This window comes from Hemitrygon akajei, chromosome 11 (genome assembly GCF_048418815.1).
Source record: "Hemitrygon akajei chromosome 11, sHemAka1.3, whole genome shotgun sequence".
Classification (NCBI taxonomy): Eukaryota; Metazoa; Chordata; class Chondrichthyes; order Myliobatiformes; family Dasyatidae; genus Hemitrygon; species Hemitrygon akajei.
In genome coordinates this window covers 129202569-129224692 of record NC_133134.1, presented here as the reverse complement: position 1 = coordinate 129224692, position 22124 = coordinate 129202569, and the positions used below count along the sequence as shown (strand labels likewise).

Sequence of the window (22124 nt, the reverse complement as noted above, 5' to 3'; positions counted from 1 at the left end):
AGCTCTGAACTCATCTCCAGAGTTCTAGGATGTAGATCTCTTATGCAATCTTGAATGTATTGGGGGTTTGTTAGCTTTCAAACTGAGCATATTACCAAAATTATTTTGTATCTCATACTTAGATCCTTCAGTTTTTCTTTCTTGCTAAATTCTTGATTCTCTAATATATCCACCAAGTTTGTGTATGTCTTCCTCTATGAAGACCAGCAGAACAACTGTTTAATACCTCTTAAAAGCTTCCATCATCCGTTTTTATATCTTCAGCCTAACTAGGCCTTGCCTTCTTTAAATAATTTCTTAATCTTCCTCTGCTGAGTTCTAAAATGTAACTAGTTATACTGTTATTTCTTCAAACTTATAAACTTTATCTGATTTTAAACTAATTTTAATTTCTTCGGTCATCCGTAGGAAAACCACTTTTTAATGGCTCTTTGTGGCTTAATGAATTTTATTTCTGAACTTGTTTTTTTTAATAAGTTCAACATTGCCTGTTTACCATCAATTTTTTCAATGTATTCACCCTATCAGCCACAAATTTCCCCTTCATAATTTGTTTAGATTCAAGATCTTAGTTTTATATTGAAGAACATCACTTTCAATGTCAAATTCTATCACATTATGGTCCTTCTTTCCTAAATACTCTTGTCAACAAGATTAATAATCAACCTTTTATTGTTGTACAAAAGTTTTCCTTGAAGCAGGCTTCCCCCGCTACCTCACCCCTCACCTGGTTTCACCTGCCGGTTTGTACTTCCTCCCCTCCCCCACCGGCTTATTCTAGTTTCTTCCTCCTTTGGCTCCTGGTGAAGCATCTCAGCCTGAAACATCAACTGTTTATTCCTCTCCATAGATGCTGCCTGATTTGCAGATTTCCTCCAACAGTTTCTCTGTATTGCTTGAGATGTCCAGTATTTGTTTCTCTTATAGTTTCCACAATGTTTTGATCTTGAAATATATTTTGTAGGATACATGTAGGATATACTCTGCCAAGTTGCTGTATTTTTCTATTGCATTTACCTTTCACTTACAGACTAATGCCTCTCCCATTATTACTAATACTATTTGGTGGCAAAAATATAACTATTACCAATATTGTCTGTCCTTTGCAATTTCTTAGCATAGCCAAATTGATTCTACATTATAATACATCTCACCAAGATCATTTCCCATCACGGCACAGTATTTCTGTCTCATTAACAGGAATACATCACTCCCTTTTCCTATTTTCCTACTCTTCCAAAATGTTAATTATCCTGGAAATTTGAGTGCCAGCTTTCATTCATTTGTGAATAGGTTTGTATAATGGGAATAATATTATATCCATTTGTCCCATTAATTCATTTGACATAGTGCAAAAGCTACAAGCTTTCATTTTATCACTTCTTTGCTGTCCATATATTTAAGACCAGACCATAAGACCTTAAGGCTTTGCAGAAGAATTAGGCCATATGGCCCATCGAGTCTGCTTTGTCATTCCATCATGGTTGATTTATTATCCCTCTCAACCTCATTCCTTTGCCTTCTCCCTGTAACCTTTGACACCTGACAAATCAAGATCCTATCAACCTCCGCTTTAAATATACTTAATGATCTGGCCTGCCAGCTGTCTGTGGCAATGAATTCCATAGATTCACCACCCTCTGGCTAAAGAAATTCCTTCTTATCTCTGTTTTAAATGAAAAAGCCTCTATTCTGAGGCTGTGCCCTCTGGTCCTAGACTCACCCACTATAGGAAACATTTTCCCAATGTCCACCCTATTTTGGATTTTCAATATTTAATCTATTTCAATGAGATTCCCTCTTCATTCTTCTAACCTCCAATGAGTGCAAGCCCAGAGCCACAAAACACTACTCATATGCTAATCCTTTCAATCCTGGAATCATTCACATGAACCTCCTCAGGATCCTCTGCAATGCCAGCATATCTTTTCTTAGGTAATAGTGCCAAAACTGCTTATAATACTCCAAATGTGGTCTGACGAGTGCCTTATCAAACCACAGCTTTTACATTCTAGTCTTCTCAAAATGAATGTTAACATTGGATTTGCCTTCTTTACCACCAACTCAACCTATAAGTTAATCTTTAGATAATCATGTACGAGGACTCTCAAATCACATTGCACCTCTAGCTACCTTACTTCATATTTTATCTTTCCTCTCCTTATGTTTTTTAGTTGTCTTCTGTGGTTTTTAAAAGTTTCCCAGTCCTCTAACTTCCCACCAATTTTTTGCTATATTATATGCTCTCTCTTTTGCTTTTATGTTGTTTTTGACTTCCCTTGTCAGCCACAGTTGCACCATTCTCCCTTTATAATACTTATTCTCTGGGATGTATCTATCCTACACCTTTCAAATTGCTCCCGGAAACTTCATCCACTGCTGATCTACTGTCATTCCTGGTAGTTCCCCTTCCAATCAAATTTGGCCAGCTCCTTTCTCATATTTCTGTAAAACCCTTTACTCAACTGTAATATCTGACTTTAACTGATTTTAGTCTCTGCCTCTCAAATTGCAGAGTGAATTCTATCATATTATGATCACTATCTCCTAAAGGTTCCTTTACCTTAAACTCCCTAATCAAATCTGGTTCATTACACAACAACCCATCCAGAATTGCTTTATTTCCTGGTGGACTCAACCACAAGCTGCTCTAAAAAGCCATCTTGTGGGCATTCTACAAATTCTCTCTCCTGGGATCCAGCACCAACCTAATTTCCCCAATCTACCTGCACACTGAGATCCCCCATGATTATTGTAACACTGCCCTTTTTACATGTCTTTCTATCTTCCACTGTAATTTATATGCCACATCCTGGCTACTGTTCAGAGGTTGTTATGTATCAACTTTAACTTTCTCTTTCCTACCATGTCTCTTAATACTCAAAAATACAACTTAATTAATCTATTTTTGTCATAACTGTAATCCCAGAAAATAACAATTTTTAATTCATTCATTCTGTGCAAAGTTCAGAATACAATGCTGTCTCTTTTCAACATGATGCTGATGGCAAAAAATCGCCAACCACCTTCAGAGATTGCTTTTTTTCTCCAAGCAACAAGTTGTGGCTTGAATTGCTGTTCTGAGGGCAAACAGCACTGCAGGCAAAGTTTCAAACAGAATACAGTCATTACAGTTTAAGGTCTTCCCAATGCTGATTCTTATATTCTTATAGCCGGAGCTTAGTACATATGGTGACATTTATTTTGTCAACTATGTGGCATGAGATTCCTTTAAACTCATTTTTACCATTCTGGCATAAATCCTCTGTAATATCAACAAATTTGGAGTTCAACAAGTTCTGCACTCCACATTGCCCAGAGTATGTAGTGTAGAATCGCATAAAGTGGTTCAGAAATAGGGAACAGAACTTATGCTCATAGAGGAGAACTGCAATTACTCATTGCTTTTTGTACATTTAAATGAAAAGCTATTCTATGTGCTTTAACACAGCAGTAGGATAATACAATATCAATGGTTTCTAATAGAAACCTTAACCCTTCTGCCTCTTGGCTGATTAACTATAAAAGAACACCAGATTCTGATAAACTAGAGTCATATTGTTACACATAACAAGAATTCTTCAAACATTCCAAGCTTTGCAACACATTCACACAGATCATGATCTACCATATACAAGTAAATAGAAATCTTACCAGAAGAAATACCAAAGCTCAAATAGTTGATGTCCGAAAAATTTGTTGTCCCTTTAGAACTTATAAATTGCCTATTGTTTTGATCCAGTTTGTCACATTGATTTAATTACTTCAGCATATCCTGACTTGACTAGGCTCTATCGTCTTTTTTCCTGGACTGTTGAAAACTCTGCTGTAAACCCTGCGATCCCCTGTGAGAGTTACTTATGATGAAGTTTAATACAAACTGTTAACTTTTCAATTCCCTATGGTAAATTAATCCAACTGGCAGAATGCCACTGATGATGTTTGCTAGGAACATTGCATTCCTGTGTAAGATAGTTTGTAGAAACTGTTTCATAAATACAAAATCTTAACAAATAGGCAATGGAATCACAGTTCGTATTAATTAGCTACATTTTTAACTTTTGAGTTAACTGTTGTTAGCCAATCCAAATTGTTGGTTGAACATCTAATAAATTGCATTAGTTACAGTATATTCTAATACACTGTTTGAATTGATGAGAAGTAATTTTACGTTTGTATCTATGGAAACTTTAGTGTACTTTGGAAGAAAAATTATTTAAGTAAACAGTGTGAGGCCATCATAAAAACATAAAACTAGAAGTAAACCATACTGTCCTTCTTTTCAATCTGCATCCAATGTAATTGTGACCCTTTTTCATCCTACTTTGAACATTCATTAACACCTTCTATGCAATGAACCATTTGTTTGCGAACTTGAATATTCTCATCCATTAATGATCTATGCTTCTCTCTACAGAACCTTTTAAAGGATTTTGTATTCTATAAGTGGAAATTTTTTTCGTTTTCTTTGTCACACATTACAAGCTCCTGAGCCCAAGATTGTGATAACTAGTTGTAACTTCTATAGATACAGGAAGCAGATTCTGGGCATCCTCATTGTTCCCTGTAAGGATTTTATTTGTGGCATTGAGATAATCTCTCATTCATCTAAATTCCAGTAAATGTCTGCCTATTCCAGTTAATCTTATCTCATTGAATAGCTGTTTCCTTCCAGAATTCAGTTCAATGGTGCAAACTCTATGAATATATTCATCTTGGATAAGTTGGATGGACACTATGGTCAACATGGACTGGTTAGGCCAAAGGGTCTGAATATGTACTATGACTCTCTGTGAGACTAAAATACTGCCACGGTCTCCAGGTGGGAGTAAACACCAAGCATGCAAGTTAAATTGAAACAGGTAAGTATTATCCTTCTCACAAAGAAAACCTCAACTCTTAATTTAAGGCCACTTCAGTGAGGCTGGCCTACGCTTTAGCCCGCAATGGACTCCCATCTACTCTTGTCACTTCCTCAGTAAAGCAGCTAGCATAATCAAATACCCCACCCTCTCTGGACATTTCTCTCTTCTCTCCCTGTCATCATCATCATCATGTGCTATATTCATATGACGGAGATGAATATGGTCCCATAACCATGATCTGGACAAATTTTTCTACAGATGTGGTTTTTCATTGCCTTCTTTTGGGTAGTGTCTTTGTGAGATGGCTGCCATTATCAATACTCTTCAGAGATTGTCTGCCTGGTGCCAGTGGTGGCATTACCAGGACTTGAGATATGCACCAACTGCTCATATGACCATCCGCCACATGCTCCCATAGCTTCACGTGACCTTGATTGGGGGGGGGGGGTGGTAAGAAGGTGCTACACCTTGCCCAAGGGTGACATGGGCTAGCAAAGGGAAGGAGCACCTTACACCTCCTTTGATCAAGACATATCTGCACCCCACCACCCTTCCCTTCTCCCATCAGGCACAAAATACAAAAGACTGAAAGTACTTACCACCAGGCTCAAGGGCAGATTTGATCCTGCTACTATCAGACTCTTGAACTGATCTCCTGCATGAATAAATAGATTCTTGACCACACAATCTACCCCATTATGGTCTGACAATTTATTCTTTACCTACACTACACTTTCTATGTAGCTTTTACACTTTATTCTGCATTATTATTGTTTTAACTTGTTCTGCCTCAAAGCACTGTGTAATGATTCCGATCTGTATGAACAGTATGCAAGACAAGCATTTCACTGTATCTTGATACATGTGATAACAGTAAACCAATATCAATACTGTTCAAGAGCTTTAGGTTAATTTTGTGTTAGTAATGTTGCCTTATTTGTTGCATGTAGGCACACTGGATGCCTTTGCATGCCTATGCACATGTGGTCATGTTAATCAAAAACCTGGAATACATCTTCATAAGCACAAAGCCTGAATCTAAAGGAAAAGACTGCTTTTTGCAATCTGATTTTAGATTAAATCCCTTAGAGTGGTAATTGAAGATCTTGCACTTTTCCCTCTACACCAACTCCTTTGTAATAAAACCTAACATATTATTTGTCTTTTTAATTGCTTGCAGAATCTGCTAATTTAGTCTCATTTATATTTGGAAGATACTTCTAACATTTTAAATTCCAACATTTAACAATTCTCAGCATATTTTAAATATCTTGGTTATCCATACATCCAACTGAAGTGATCAATTTTACATCTCTACCTTGTTGCCTGAACACTAACACATCAGCTCATTTTCTCATTTACCAACAGCAAGCCTATTGTAGATGTGTAACACCGTAAACATTTATCTAAATCAGTAATGTAGATTGCAAGTACCCAAAGCATTAATCGCTACCATTCTGCAAATGACTCAGTAATTCCTAATCTCTACACTCAAGGGCTACTTCATTAGGTATTTTTGTACATCTGCTTGTTAGTGCAAACATCTAATCAGCGAATCATGTGGCAGCAACTCAATGCATAAAAGCATGCTTACGTGGTCAACAGGTTCAGTTGTTGTTCAGACCAAACATCAGAATGGGGGAAAATGTGAACTAAGTGACTTTGACAATGGAATAATTGTTGGCCCTAGACAGGGTGGTTTGAGTATCTCAGAAAATGCTAATCTCTTTGGAGTTTCATGCAAAACAGTCTATAGAGTTCACAGAGAATGGTGCAAAAGACAAAAAAAATGCAGTGAGTGGCTGTTCTATGAGAAATAACACCTTGTTAATGAGAGTAATCATAGGAGAATGGCCAGTTTGGTTCAAACTGACAGGAAGGTTACAGTAACTCATATAACCACACATTATAACAGTGGTGTGCAGAAGAGCAACCCTTAAGTGGATGGGCTACAGCAGCTGAGGACCACAAACATACACTGAGTATATTTTCAGATGGTGTCCAATACTCCAACCATGCTAGGTAATTACCCCCTTCGTATACAAATACTGTAAATTCTAGTTTGCTATTTATTGAATACCTTCTGACAATCCAAATATTCTCTGATTCCTTATTTATCTCCCTCATTAGATGCATGATTTAAAAAAACTAGTAATTCATCAAACATGATTTCCATTATTTGACAATGCACTGAATCCACAAATTGTATGAAGCAAATCTTAAGTCCTTCTCTTCGGATTGGATTAGAACTTTTTCAAGACCAATTTTAATATTTTACTGTTAGCATAATGGCAATCATCTTGTTACCTATCTAATGTTAATATTTTACAACTTACTTTCTAAGTGGAAAGGACCAGTGGACTAAATCCATGGCTGCTGACAACCAGTGATTTGTTTTCAAATGGACTAGTGCCTGTAGTGTAATGAAGTCTTAGCAGTGGTAAAAGCACTTCTAAGTGATAAAACAATGACCATTTCTTTCTATGTAGCACTGATAAAAATATTTACCATATAAAATCAACTAGTTTATGCGTAAGGTACATTCCCCATTTATATATTTTATCACCTGAAATAAATTTACTTATGTGCATTGTGTTTGCAAATGAATAATTTAAATTACTCACGTTGCATTTTTAACTCTAACGTTGAATTTAAGGTAAATACTTGTCCATTTTTATGATATGCAAAATATTGGTTTTATGCATCATTTAAATTGAACTTTTACTCTGAAGATGTATACTCATCCCACCATTTTCTGCAATGGACCACTAGGCTCAGATTTAATTGTTCTACTATTCCAAAAACTGTTCTAAGACCAGCACCTGAGTCTTTCAAATTGCAAACTTCATTATCAAGTATTTGAAATTTTTAGTCACTACCATGAGTTACATTTACTGGCAATAAGAGAGGGAGAAAAATATTTATATGTGTGTGTCTATGTTATTTCAGCTATGTTGGCAGAGGCAGCATAGATGCTCGGTGAAGTGGTCTCCCAATCTACATCAGGACTCACCAATATACAAGAAGCTACACCAGGAGCACCAAACACAGTATAAGACGCTAACAGACTCACAGGTGAAGTGTCAGCTCACCTGGAAAAACTGTTTAGGGCCCTGAATAGTCATGATGGAAAAGGTGTAGGGGCAGAGTTCCACCAGAACAAGCAGGATCTCCCAGGGACCACCCACTTCAATTCCACTTCCCATTCCCATTCCAATATGTCCACCCATGGCTTCCTCCACTGTCTGGATAAGGCCACACTTAGGTTGGAGGAACAACACCTTATATTCCATTTGGGTAGCCTCCAACTTGAAGGCATGAACATCAATTTCTCAAATTTCCAGTAATGCCTCCCCCCTTTCACCATTTCCCAACCCCTTGTCCCTCTCTCATGTTATCTCCTTGACTGCCCATCGCCTTCCTCTGGTGCTCCTCCCCCCCTTTTTTATTACTTCCATGGCCTTCTGTCTCTTTCACCAATCAACTTCCTAGCTCTTTGCTTCATCCCACCCCCTCTTTTTCACCTATTGTCTGGCATTTCTCTCTTCTCTCCCCCCACCTTTCAAATCTACTTCTCAGCTTTCTTTCTCCAGTCCTGCTGAAGGGTTTCAACCCAAAATGTTGACTGTACTTTTTTCCATAGATGCTGCCTGGCCTGCTGAGTTCCTCCAGCATTTTGTGTGTGTTGCTTGGCTTTCCAGCATCTGCAGATTTCCTTTTGTTTGATTCCAAAACAGATGACCTGTTCCGAACCCCGTCATGGGAAGACGTTATCAAATGGAGAATGGAAAAGGTTTAAGGATATGTTCAAAGCCTTCTCGAAAAACTGCAGCACTCCTGCTGACTCCTGGGAATTTCATGGCAACTCAAAGCAGAGAAGCAATGTTTGGGATATTGTTTAGAATCTTGAGGCCAGATATCTGTAATAGACCGATGACCTGTATAAGCAACAAACCACTCACTAAATTCCCACCTGTTCAAGCCATGACTTGTCTGCAGAAGAATTTGCAGTTTCCACTTTAGCCTCAGTAGTTACCCCAGAACCAATAAAACTGGACTGGAAACAAGTTATCCTCAATCTTGATGAACTACCTAAGGACAAGACTGAGTGAGTTTAACATCACATATGGCTTCTCTTCTTCTGAACAGTGGACTGAAGTCACACTGAATTTTCCGCAGCCATAATACTTGCTAAACAATGAGGTAGAAGTCTATGGGTTAGGTGTTACAGAAGAATATGAGCAAATAATCAAAACAAAATTCAATGAACAACTGAGGGAGTGCTTCTCAGTAAGAGAAGCAGTCCTCTGAATATAGCAATATCTTGCTAACCTACTCAAGTCAACAGAAAAGATCCTATGGCATTACTTGAAGAGCAGGAAAGTTTATACAGTGACCCTGACATTTTCAGTCCTAAACTAACAAAACAAAAATGGATTAGCTGGTTCTATCTCACCACTGTGTCTGTCTAGATGCTTAATTTGCTTGTATAATTATTAAGTGTAAAGAAATACATAGTATTGTGCAAAACAGATACAATTTTTATGCATTTCTACAAACCAATTACAAAGAAAAAAAAACCAACAGCAAATTGAGAATAAGTACAGTGCAAAATAAACATATCAATAGTATTATAAATAACAATAAGGAAACAGCACCCAGAATAAAATATAAAGATAGTATCCTCCCCTCCCTCCCACTAAGAAACTCCAGGCCAACCATTACAATATGTAAAAAAAATAAAGAGAGCATTCAACCCCCCCAAAACTGTAAATATAAATTTAAAAAAGAATAATAATGCCTACTATGAAAACTACAATGTAATTTCCATCAAATGGATACCATAAAACTTACAGAGAGAAAAAAAAAGCTGAAAGTAAGGGATTATAAAGAATAAGAACAATTTTTTTTACTAATTCAATCTTCAACTCCAACAGAAATCTCATTAGTTACAGCTCCTTTTGGATGGAAAATGTGTATAAAAAAGCATCTTTCTGACATACAATGCCACTTCGGTATTTATAAATATAAAATGGATGACTGGTGATTAACAAGTTATTTACTTTTCTCAGATAATCGTGCTGATGGAGAATTGTAGGTCATTGTCCAGATAGTCATTACATGCTAAACTTCACATTCAAAGCATAGCCATAGTATCTCCTATTAATTTTGTGTTACTGACCCTTAAGCTATAAACAAAGTAATGGTTATACAATGCAATGCATCATTTATTTTATTTAGAGATACTGCTCAGAAAGGGCCCTTCCAGCCCAATGAGCTGCACTGCTCAGAAACCCACCTATTTAACCTTAGCCTAATCACAATTAACCTACCGTACTAACTGGTACATCTTTGTATAGTAGGAGGAAACTGGAGCACCCAGATGAAACCCACAATGACACAGAAAAAACATACAAACTTTTTTATAGAGGGTGCCAGAATTGAACTCTGATTGACTTGTTTGTAGAGTCTATTCATTTTGAAAATAATCCACATTTTGATTCTTCTTACCAAGATTCAAAACCTTACAGTTTCCCACTTTCCAAGTTTGGCAAAGGAACTCTATTTGCCAAGGTGTTAACCCAATTTCTCAGTCTATCTGTACCTCATTGCAGAATCACAATGTCCTTGTCCCAACACACCACCTATTCTGTACTACTGGCTAATATAGAAAGCTTAAATTTTCTTTCCTCCTTCGGATTATTTAAGAAAACGGTAAACTATTGAGGGCCAAGAAGCAGTCTCTGAGACACTCCACTAGTTATGTCCTTCCAGGATGAAAAGGACCCATTTATTTTAACTTGGCTTTCTAGGTGACTGTTACTTTCAACCCATGATAATCCCAATACTTGAAGCTCTTATGTTATGCAATACAGTGTAGCAGTTTGTCAAATGCCATTTGAAAATCTAAAATAACTATATCAGCAAATTCCCCTGTATCAACTCTCTGTAATGTTCCCAAATAGTTCAAACAAATTTGTCAAGCATCATTCAACTTTCATAAAATCATTTTGACTAGTTTCATCATATTCTCTTTTCCTAAATAATTTGCTGTTTTTTTCTGACTGACCATAACATTTAACAATAATAGATGTTAAAACAATTTCTCTATAGTTCCGTTTCTTTTTTTTTCTGATTTCCTTTTCATTTTCTAATCCTCTGATAATAATTCTGAATGTAGTGAGTTTTGAAAAAAAAAACAACCAACACATCCACCATTTCTGCAGCCACTTCCTTTAAAAATTTTGGGTACAGACTATCAGGTCCCAGCAATTTGTCTGCCTTCATTTCTGTGATTTTCTTTAATACATTGTTTCTTGTGATTAACATTTTTACAAGTTCCTCCCTGTTATTTATTAACCCATCTGCTATCATAGAGATATTTGCAATGTCCTCCATGGTGAAGACTGAGGCAAAATGTTAACAAATAGAAACATAGAAAATAGGTGCAGGAGTAGGCCATTCGGCCCTTCGAGCCTGCACCGCCATTCAGTATGATCATGGTTGATCATCCAACTCAGAACCCTGTACCTGCTTTCTCTCCATACCCCCTGATCCCTTTAGCCACAAGGGCCATATCTAATTTCCTCTTAAATATAGCCAATGAACAGGCCTCAACTGTTTCCTGTGGCAGAGAATTCCACAGATTCACCACTCTCTGTGTGAAGAAGTTTTTCCTCATCTCGGTCCTAAAAGGCTTCCCCTTTATCCTTAAACTGTGACCCCTCGTTCTGGACTTCCCCAACATTGGAAACAATCTTCCTGCATCTAGCCTGTCCAATCCCTTTAGAATTTTATACGTTTCAATAAGATCCCCCCTCAATCTTCTAAATTCCAGTGAGTATAAGCCTAGTCGATCCAGTCTTTCTTCATATGAAAGTCCTGCCATCCCAGGAATCAATCTGGTGAACCTTCTCTGTACTCCCTCTATGGCAAGAATGTCTTTCCTCAGATTAGGGGACCAAAACTGCACACAATACTCTAGGTGCGGTCTCACCAAGGCCTTGTACAACTGCAGTAGAACCTAAATCTGGCATTTCTTTTGTTATTAATTTGCTGGCCTAATTCTCCAGAGGAACCATACCTACTTTAGTTGCCTTCTTCCTGTTTACACAAGCATTAAAACTTATACTGTTGGTTCTCAGAGTCAGAATTTGTTGTTTTGCACAGCGGTACATTGCAATACATAATAATAAAACTGTAGGTTACAAGTAAGAAATATGTATAAAAAATTAAATTAAATGAATAGCACAAAAATAAAGACAAAAATACTGAGGTAGTGTTCATAGGTTCATTGTCTGTTCAGAAATCTGATGGTAGAGCGGAAGAAGTTTTCCTGAAACATTGACTCCAATACCACATCCTTGATGGTAGAAGAGGGCATGTCCTGATGGATGCCGCCTTTTTAAAGCATTGCCTTTTGAAATTGTCCTGGATGCTGGGAAGGTTAGTGCTCATGATGGAGCCGATATTGTACTGGTTTTTTTTCTTTTCTTATGAACTTTTTTATCTTTCCTTGCTTTCACTTGAAAAGATTCTGCACATTGCTGTATTTTCCCAATCATTGGAAGTTTCTTCCATCTACAGGCCTAGTACAATTAAAAGCAGGTTTTTCACTGGGAAAAGGCTGCTGGCAGTCTGTATAAGATCCAGGCCCATGCATTCTAACTGATAGATTTTATATTCAAAACAAATGTAATGTAAAGAAAGATAGAGCAAGAGAATTGTCTATATACATCTGAGAACGAATTGCAAAGAAATTGAATTACTGAGTGTTCTGGAAGATGAAATGTAACCTTCCTTATGACCTATAAGGATAATAGCTAAAGCCGTCAGAACAAAATGCTTTTAACATTTTAGATTAATGTGGTAATATTGTTATTTTTTTAAAATTGATAATGATACACATCCAGTATATTTCTCCAGATCTGATCAATGGAGAAAGCTAAAAAGAATTAAAGCTCAGGCAAGAAAATAATTTAACTCAGAAACAACTATTATGTTATCATTATATTTACTCTCATTATTCAGTAATTGATGTCATATTGTTATTGGCTTTGTGATTTAAACCATTTGTGGAGAGGTTGGGATAACCATAGGTCATTAGCTGGCTCTTCATATGAGGAAGGAATTCTCTGAGAACCTGACCTCAGTGGTCGTTTTGGCACATGCAGAAAGATTTATGAAAATACAATCCACAGAGGAATTCCCAAATTTCCTGCTTGGTAACCTTACCCTTCCTTCCTTATCTCACAATCATCTCATTTTTCTAAGTATTATATCCAAGACATATAATTTAGTCTCAGAGGAATAACATGCCTTTTTCTTCATTTAATATATTCCTCAATTTGCATTACAGCATGCAAAATATGTAAAAGACAGCCTGAGTAAAGTTGCATCTATTAAGAAAAGTGCTGTTTTTAATTGATGTGCGACAAGATGGACAATTAGTTGGATTTTACAAACAGAATAATAAATAATTAAGGACTTGGTCTTACTAGCTTTGCATTACTAGTAACAAATACACTTATTAGATTGTGAGCAAATTAAAGACAGAAATGCTCTCTGAATAGTAAATCAGTTGAGTTATATCATAAACAAATACAACAAAATAAATACATAGATTCACATGGGACACAAAAATGCTGGAGGAACTCAGCTTGCCAGACAGATGACGTTTTTTGGCTGAGACCCTTCATCAGGAAAGAGGCATGATCCAGGGTAAAAGGGTGGGTGGGGGGGTAGAGGGAGGAGCTTGAGCTGGTGGGGAACAGGTGAATCCAAGTGTGAGGGAGAAACTGGGTAAGCATAGAGGGAAAGAAATGGGAATAATGCAAGAAGTTGGTAAGTGACAGGAGGAAGAGGCAAAAAGTTGAATAAGCTAGAATCTGATAGGACAGGACAGTGGACCATAGGATAAAGGGAAAGACGTGGGATCCATAGGGAAGAAGGTGTGGATGATGGGCTGGACATGAGGAAGGGAGAAGGGAAAAAGAAAAGGTAAATGAGCTAAAGGGATAAGGGAGGAAAAGGGGGGAGGGGGAAAGAGAGAATGTTCTACACACATCTGAGACCAAAATGCAAAGAATTTGAATTACTGTGTGTTCTGGAAGGTGAAATTTAACCCTTCATATGACCTTCATGGATGATAGCTAAAACTGTCAAAACAAAGTGTTTTTAATATTTTAGATTAGTATGGTGAATAATACTTACATCTTGCAAGTAAGATGACAAAGCCATGCCTACACTTGCCAGTTAGCTGCTATTGCTTCCAAGTGTGTACCATCTTATCAAAAAAAGGATGCGTTCACTTGAGTACATTAGGGTGATCTGTCTGTCATGGTTAATAAAGGTGTGATGGTAATTTGAAGTATGTGATAATTAGATATGCATGCTGATGGAAATGTTACATCTTAACTTTAACTTTGGTGAGATATAATATTTGAAAATCTTGAGCATATACATAAATTTATTGAATAGAAGCACTGCATTCAACACCTCAAGATTGATTCCTAGTATCAACCACTTTTGCTATCTTCTATGAGTTTTTCTCAAGGAACACCAGTATGGATGCAGGATATCTCCACAATTCTTCTTTTCTTACTTGACTACTGATGCACATCAAAAAGAAGTGGAGCCTTTGCTCTACCATCAGGTCTTTTTTACTGGAAGTTAGAGAAATTGACATTGTTGCTGTCAATTTAGAGATTATCAAAACAGAAAATGTGGTATTGCTCCTCTAACCTGATGTGTCTAGCCTCAACTTGGTATTAGAGAAGGCTGTGGACAGACATGTCAGTGTGGGAATGGAAAGTGGAATTAAAATGGCTGGCCACCAGGAGATACTGCCAGCTACAGCAGATGAGGCAAAGCTGCTCGAGGAAGTGATCCTCCATTTTGCATTGGGTCTCATTGATGTAGAGGAGGCCACACCATGAGTACCTGATGCAATAAATGACACCTATGGATTCACATGTTAAGTGCTGCCTCAAGTGGAAGGACTGACTGGGGCCTTGAATGGTGGTGAGGGAGGAGGTGTAGGTGTGGGTGTAACACTTAGCAATGTCACAGGGAATAGTGCCTGGAAGGGAATCAGTGAGGAGAGATGAGTACACATGGGAGTATTAGATTCATAAAGTTATACAGAATGGAAATACAGTAGTCCCAATGGCTCAACTCATCTAGGCTGATCAAGGTGCATATCTAAGCTAATTTCTTTTGCCGATGTTTGGTCAAAATTCCTCTCAAACTATTTGTCTAATTGTTTTTTTTTAACATTGTGGTTTTACCTGCCACTTCCATCTCCTCAGGCAGATTGTTCATAGACCTACCACACACTTTTGCAAAATGTGCCCTCCCCTCTGGAATTAAAACTATGCTCTTTAATTTTATTTTTACCTACCCTGGACATGAGAATAAGGCTAACTCATCTATGTTATTCATTATTTTATAAATCTCTAGATAGATCTTCCCTCTGTCTCATTCAATCTAGGAAAAACTGCCCTTGTTTATCTCATCTCTCCTCATAAATTCAAGCTCTCTGGTCCAGGAGGCATCTTCGTGTATCTTTTTGTACCCTCTTTAACTTACTCAAATCCTTCCTACAGTGTGGCAATTAGAACTGCACACAATATGCAACGTAAGTTTTCCAGTTTTGCATACTGTGCCATTAGGGAAGAAATCACTGCTTTAAACAGTCACTTCTTCAATATCAGTTGTACAATAACAAATGAATTTTCTAAATGTTCTGCAACTCTTTTGTGTGAGTTAATTACTACAGACAATAATTGCTGCAGACTTAGATATATATCTTCATTCCAAGAGTAATTGAATTGAATAAACGAATCAAGAATTATACAACTCCAAACCATAAACAGAAAACATCTGTGTCTTCTAGCTGTTAAGGGTCAAAGGTATAATAAGGCTAGCAAGGAGCTTAAGAAAGAAATTAGGAGAGGCAGAAGGGGCCATGAGAAGACCTTGGCAGACAGGATTAAGGAAAACCCCAAGGTATTCTACAAATATGTGAAAAGCAAGAGGATAAGACGTGAGAGAGAATAGGACCAATCAAGTGTGACAGTGGGAAAGTATGCATTGAACCGAAGGAGATAGCAGACATACTTAATGAGTACTTTGCTTCAGTATTCACTACGGAAAAGGATCTTGGCAATTGTAGGGATGACTTACAGCGGACTGAAAAGCTTGAGCATGTAGATATTAAGAAAGAGGATGTACTGGAGCTTTTGGAAAGCATCAAGTTGGATAAGTCACCAGGACCAGATGAGATGTACCCCAGGCTACTGTGAGAGGCAAGGGAGGAGATTGCTGAGCCTCTGGTGATGATCTTTGTGTCATCAACGGGAACAGGAGAGATTCCAGAGGATTAGAGGGTTGCAGATGTTGTTCCATTATTTAACAAAAGAAGTAGAGATAGCCCAGACAATTATAGACCAGTGTGTCTTACTTCAGTTGTTGGTAAGTTGATGGAGAAGATCCTACGAGGCAGGACATATGGAGAGGCATAATATGATTAGGAATAGTCTGCATGGCTTTGTCAAGGGCAGGTCGTGCCTTATGAGCCTGATTGAGTTTTTTGAGGATGTGACTAAACACATTGATGAAGGTAGAGCAGTAGATGTAGTGTATATGGATTTCAGCAAGGCATTTGATAAGGTATCCCATGCAAGGCTTATTGAGAAAGTCAGGAGGCATGGGATCCAAGGGGACATTGCTTTGTGGATCCAGAACTGGCTTGGCCAGAGAAGGCAAAGAGTGGTTGTAGATGGGTCATATTCTGCAAGGAGGTCAGTGACCAGTGGTGTGCCTCAGGGATCTGTTCTGGGACCCTTACTCTTCGTGATTTTTATAAATGACCTGGATGTGGAAGTTGAGGGATGGGTTAGTAAGTTTGCTGATGACACAAAGGTTGGAGGTGTTGTGGATAGTGTGGAGGGCTGTCAGAGGTTACAGCGGGACATTGATAGGATTCAAAACTGGGTTGTGAAGTGGCAGATGGAGTTCAACCCAGTTAACTGTGAGGTGGTTCATTTTGGTAGGTCAAATATGATGGCAGAATATAGTATTAATGGTAAGACTCTTGGCAGTGTCCAGGATCAGAGGGATCTTGGTGTCCGAGTCCATAGTACACTCAAAGCAGGTTGACTCTGTGGTTGAGAAAGCATACAGTGAATTGGCCTTCATCAATCGTGGGATTGAGTTTAGGAGCCAAGAGGTAATGTTGCAGCTATATAGGACCCTGGTCAGACCCCACTTGGAGTACTGTGCTCAGTTCTGGTTGCCTCACTATAGGAAGGATGTGGAAGCCATAGAAAGGGTGCAGAAGATATTTATAAGGATGTTGCCTGGATTGGGGAGCATGCCTTATGAGAATAGGTTGAGTGAACTCGACCTTTTTTCCTTGGAGCAACAGAGGATGAGAGGTGACCAGATAGAGGTGAAAGGTGGAAGTAGGTCATTTTCTTTGGCAGTTTAATGGGGGCACGACTGCGCAAGCGCGTGTAAGTCGGACCGTGAGGCAGCAGGAGTATTTAAAGAGAACAGTAGATGGAGCGGGCGATGTTGTAGCGGGCAACGGAGTAGAGGGAGACAGAATAGGAAGGCTTTGTCTCGAGTGGCTTCGGTGAGCAGAGGCTGAGGACGAGCTTCACTCCAAGTGAGGTAAGGCTGAGTAAGTTCCTTTCAAAGGAGAAAGTTTCAAAAGTTGAGGCAAGTATTGGGTAGGTCATGGCAGCTGAGATCGGCCCTGTGGTTCATTCATCCTGCAGCATGTGGGAAATCAGGGATACTTCCAGTGTCCCTGACGACTATGTGTGCAGGAAGTGTGTCCAGCTGCAGCTTATGGCAGACCGCATTGAGCGTCTGGAGCTGCGATTGGATTCATACTGGAGCATCTGCAATGCTGAGAAAGTCGTGAATAGCACGTTCAGTGAGTTGGCCACACCACAGGTAAAGGCTACACAGGCAGAAAGGGAAGGGGTGGCCACTAGACAGCGTAGCAGTAGGCAGGTAGTGCAGGAGTCCCCTGAGGTCATCTCCCTCCTAAACAGATATACTGTTTTGGATACTGTTGGGGGAGATGCCTCATCGGGGAAGGCAGCAGCAGCCGAGTTCATTGCACCATGGGTGGCTCTGCGGCACAGGAGAGAAGGAAAAGGAGTGGGAGAGCTATAGTGATAGGGGATTCGATTGTAAGGGGAATAGATAGGCACTTCTGCGTCCGCAAACGAGACTCCAGGATGGTATGTTGCCTCCATGGTGCAAGGGTCAAGGATGTCTCTGTGCGGCTGCAGGACATTCTGGAATGGGAGGGTGAACAGCCAGTGGCCATGGTGCACATAGGTACCAACGATATAGGTAAAAAATGGGATGAGGTCCTACAAGGTGAATTTAGGGAGTTAGGAGATAAACTAAAAAGTAGGACCACAAAGGTAATAATCTCTGGATTACTACCAGTGCCTCGTGCTAGTCAGAGTAGAAATAGGAGGATATTTCAGTTGAATACGTGGCTTGAAAAATGGTGCAGGGGGAGGGATTCAAATTTCTGGGGCATTGGAACCAGTTCTGGGGGAGGTGGGACCAGTATAAACAAGACGGTCTGCACCTGGGCTGGACTGGAACCAATGTCCTAGGGGGAGCGTTTGCTACTGCTGTTCAGGAGGATTTAAACTAATGTGGCAGGGGGATGGGAAAAAGTGCAGAGAGACAGAGGGGTGTAAAATGAGGGCAGAAGCAAAAAGTAGTAAGGTGAAAAGTAAAAGTGGCAGGCAGGCAAATCCAGGGCAAAAAGCAAAAAGCGCCACTTTTCAACATAATTGTATAAGGGCTAAGAGTGTTGTAAAAACAAGCCTGAAGGCTTTGTGTGTCAATGCGAGGAGCATTCGTAACAAGGTGGATGAATTGAATGTGCAAATAGTTATGAATGAATATGATATAGTTGGGATCACAGAGACATGGCTCCAGGGTGACCTAGGATGGGAGCTCAACATCCAGGGATATTCAATATTCAGGAGAGATAGACAGGAAAGAAAAGGAGGTGGGGTAGCTTTGCTGGTTAGAGAGGAGATTAACACAATATAAAGGAAGGACATTAGCCTGGAGGATATGGAATCGATATGGGTAGAGCTGCATAATACTAAGGGGCAGAAATCGCTGGTGGGAGTTGTGTACAGGCCACCTAACAGTAGTAGTGAGGTTGGGGATGGCATTAAACAGGAAATTAGAAATGCGTGCAATAAAGGAACAGTAGTTCTAATGGGTGACTTCAATCTACATATAGATTGGGTGAACCAAATTGGTAAGGGTGCTGAGGAAGAGGATTTCTTGGAATGTATGTGGGATGGTTTTCTGAACCAACATGTCAAGGAACCAACTAGAGAGCAGGCCATTCTAGATTGGGTGAACCAAATTGGTAAGGGTGCTGAGGAAGAGGATTTCTTGGAATGTATGTGGGATGGTTTTCTGAACCAACATGTCAAGGAACCAACTAGAGAGCAGGCCATTCTAGATTGGGTATTGGGCAATGAGGAAGGGTTAGTTAGCAATCTTGTAGTACGAGACCCCTTGGGTAAGAGTGACCATAATATGGTGGAATTCTTCATTAAGATGGAGAGTGACATAGTTAATTCAGAAACAAAGGTTCTGAACTTAAAGAAGGGTAACTTTGAAGGTATGAGACATGAATTAGCTAAGATAGACTGGCAAATGATACTTCAAGAGTTGACGATGGATATGCAATGGCAAGCATTTAAAGATTGCATGGATGAACTACAACAATTGTTCATCCCAGTTTGGCAAAAGAATAAACCAGGGAAGGTAGTCCACCCATGGCTGACGAGGGAAATTAGGGATAGTATCAAGTCCAAAGAAGAAACATACAAATTAGCAAAAAAAAGCGGCACACCTGAGGACTGGGAGAAATTCAGAGACCAGCAGAGGACAAAGGGCTTAATTAGGAAAGGGGAAAAAGATTATGAGAGAAAGCTGGCAGGGAACATAAAAACTGACTGTAAAAGCTTTTATAGATATGTGAAAAGAAAAAGATTGGTCAAGACAAATGTAGATCCCTTACAGTCAGAAACAGGTGAATTGATCATAGGGAACAAAGAGATGGCAGACCAATTGAATAACTACTTTGGTTCTGTCTTCACTAAGGAGGACATAAATAATCTTCTGGAAATAGTAAGGGACCGAGGGTCTAGTGAGATGGAGGAAATACATGTTAGTAGGGAAGTGGTGTTAAGTAAATTAAAGGGATTAAAGGCAGATAAATCCCCAGGGCCATATGGTCTGCATTCCAGAGTGTTTAAGGAAGTAGCCCAAGAAATAGTGGATGCATTAGTGATAATTTTTCAAAACTCCTTAGATTCTGGATTAGTTCCTGAGGATTGGAGGGTGGCTAATGTAACCCCACATTTAAAAAAGGAGGGAGAGAAAAACCGGCGAATTATAGACCGGTGAGTCTGACATCGGTGGTGGGGAAAATGCTAGAGTCAGAAATCAAAGATGTGATAACAGCACATTTGGAAAGAGGTGAAATCATTGGACAAAGTCAGCATGGATTTGTGAAAGGAAAATCATGTCTGACGAATCTTATAGAATTTTTTGAAGATGTAACTAGTAGAGTGGATAGGGGAGAGCCAATGGATGTGGTATATTTAGATTTTCAAAAGGCTTTTGACAAGGTCCCACACAGGAGATTAGTGTGCAAACTTAAAGCACACGGTATTGGGGGTATGGTATTGATGTGGATAGAGAATTGGTTGGTAGACAGGAAGCAGAGTGGGAGTAAACAGGACCTTTTCAGAATGGCAGGCAGTGACTAGTGGGGTACCGCAAGACTCAGTGCTGGGACCCCAGTTGTTTACAATATATATTAATGATTTAGACGAGGGAATTAAATGCAGCATCTCCAAGTTTGCGGATGCCACGAAGCTGGGCGGCAGTGTTAGCTGTGAGGAGGATGCTAAGAGGATGCAGGGTGACTTGGATAGGTTAAGTGAGTGGGCAAATTCATGGCAGATGCAATTTAATGTGGATAAATGTGAGGTTATCCACTTTGGTTGCAAGAACAGGAAAACAGATTATTATCTGAATGGTGGCCATTAGGAAAAGGGGAGGTACAACGAGACCTGAGTGTCATTGTACACCAGTCATTGAAGGTGGGCATGCAGGTACAGCAGGTGGTGAAAAGGGCAAATGGTATGTTGGCATTCAGAGCAAAAGGATTTGAGTACAGGAGCAGGGAGGTTCTACTGCAGTTGTACAAGGCCTTGGTGAGACTGCACCTAGAGTATTGTGTGCAGTTTTGGTCCCCTAATCTGAGGAAAGACATTCTTGCCATAGAGGGAGTACAGAGAAGGTTCACCAGATTGATTCCTGGGATGGCAGGACTTTCATATGAAGAAAGACTGGATCGACTAGGCTTATACTCACTAGAATTTAGAAGATTGAGGGGGGATCTTATTGAAACGTATAAAATTCTAAAGGGATTGGACAGGCTAGATGCAGGAAGATTGTTTCCGATGTTGGGGAAGTCCAGAACGAGGGGTCACAGTTTAAGGATAAAGGGGAAGCCTTTTAGGACTGAGATGAGGAAAAACTTCTTCACACAGAGAGTGGTGAATCTGTGGAATTCTCTGCCACAGGAAACAGTTGAGGCCAGTTCATTGGCTATATTTAAGAGGAAATTAGATATGGCCCTTGTGGCTAAAGGGATCAGGGGGTATGGAGAGAAAGCAGGTACAGGGTTCTGAGTTGGATGATCAGCCATGATCATACTGAATGGCAATGCAGGCTCAAAGGGCCAAATGGCCTACTCCTGCACCTATTTTCTATGTTTCTGTAAGATGATGAGAGGCATTGATCATGTGGATAGTCAGAGGTTTTTTCCCAGGGCTGAAATGGTTTGCACGAGAGGGCACAGTTTGAAGATGCTTGGAAGTAGGTACAGAGGAGATGTCAGGGGTAAGTTTTTTATGCAGAGAGTGGTGAGTACATGGAATGGGCTGTCAGCAATGGTGGTGGAGGCGGATACGATAGGGTCTTTTAAGAGACTCCTGGACAAGTACACGGAGTCTAGAAAAATAGAGGGCTATGGGTAACCCTAGGTAATTTCTAAGGTAACGACATGTTTGGCACAGCTTTGTGGGCTGAAGGGCCTGTATTGTGCTGTAGGTTTTCTATGCTTCTACATTTCTAAATCCTTATAATATATTGATGCATATTTTGGCTCTCTAAAAT

At 39.3% G+C, this 22124-nt stretch overlaps 1 protein-coding gene across 8 annotated transcripts in view; it reads right to left on the bottom strand.

The window, feature by feature from the left end:
- Positions 1-22124, bottom strand: part of ripor3 (RIPOR family member 3) — a 184910-nt gene that overhangs the window by 154195 nt on the left and 8591 nt on the right. For 2 of the 8 annotated variants that reach the window (XM_073061660.1, XM_073061663.1), the window contains exon 1: positions 3655-3864. The exons of 5 other annotated variants lie outside the window; for them this stretch is intronic. The gene's annotated coding sequence lies outside the window, so the exon portion shown is untranslated. Of the gene's footprint in view, positions 1-3654; positions 3865-22124 lie in introns of those variants that run through there. One more of the 8 variants, XM_073061665.1, reaches the window with a different exon arrangement.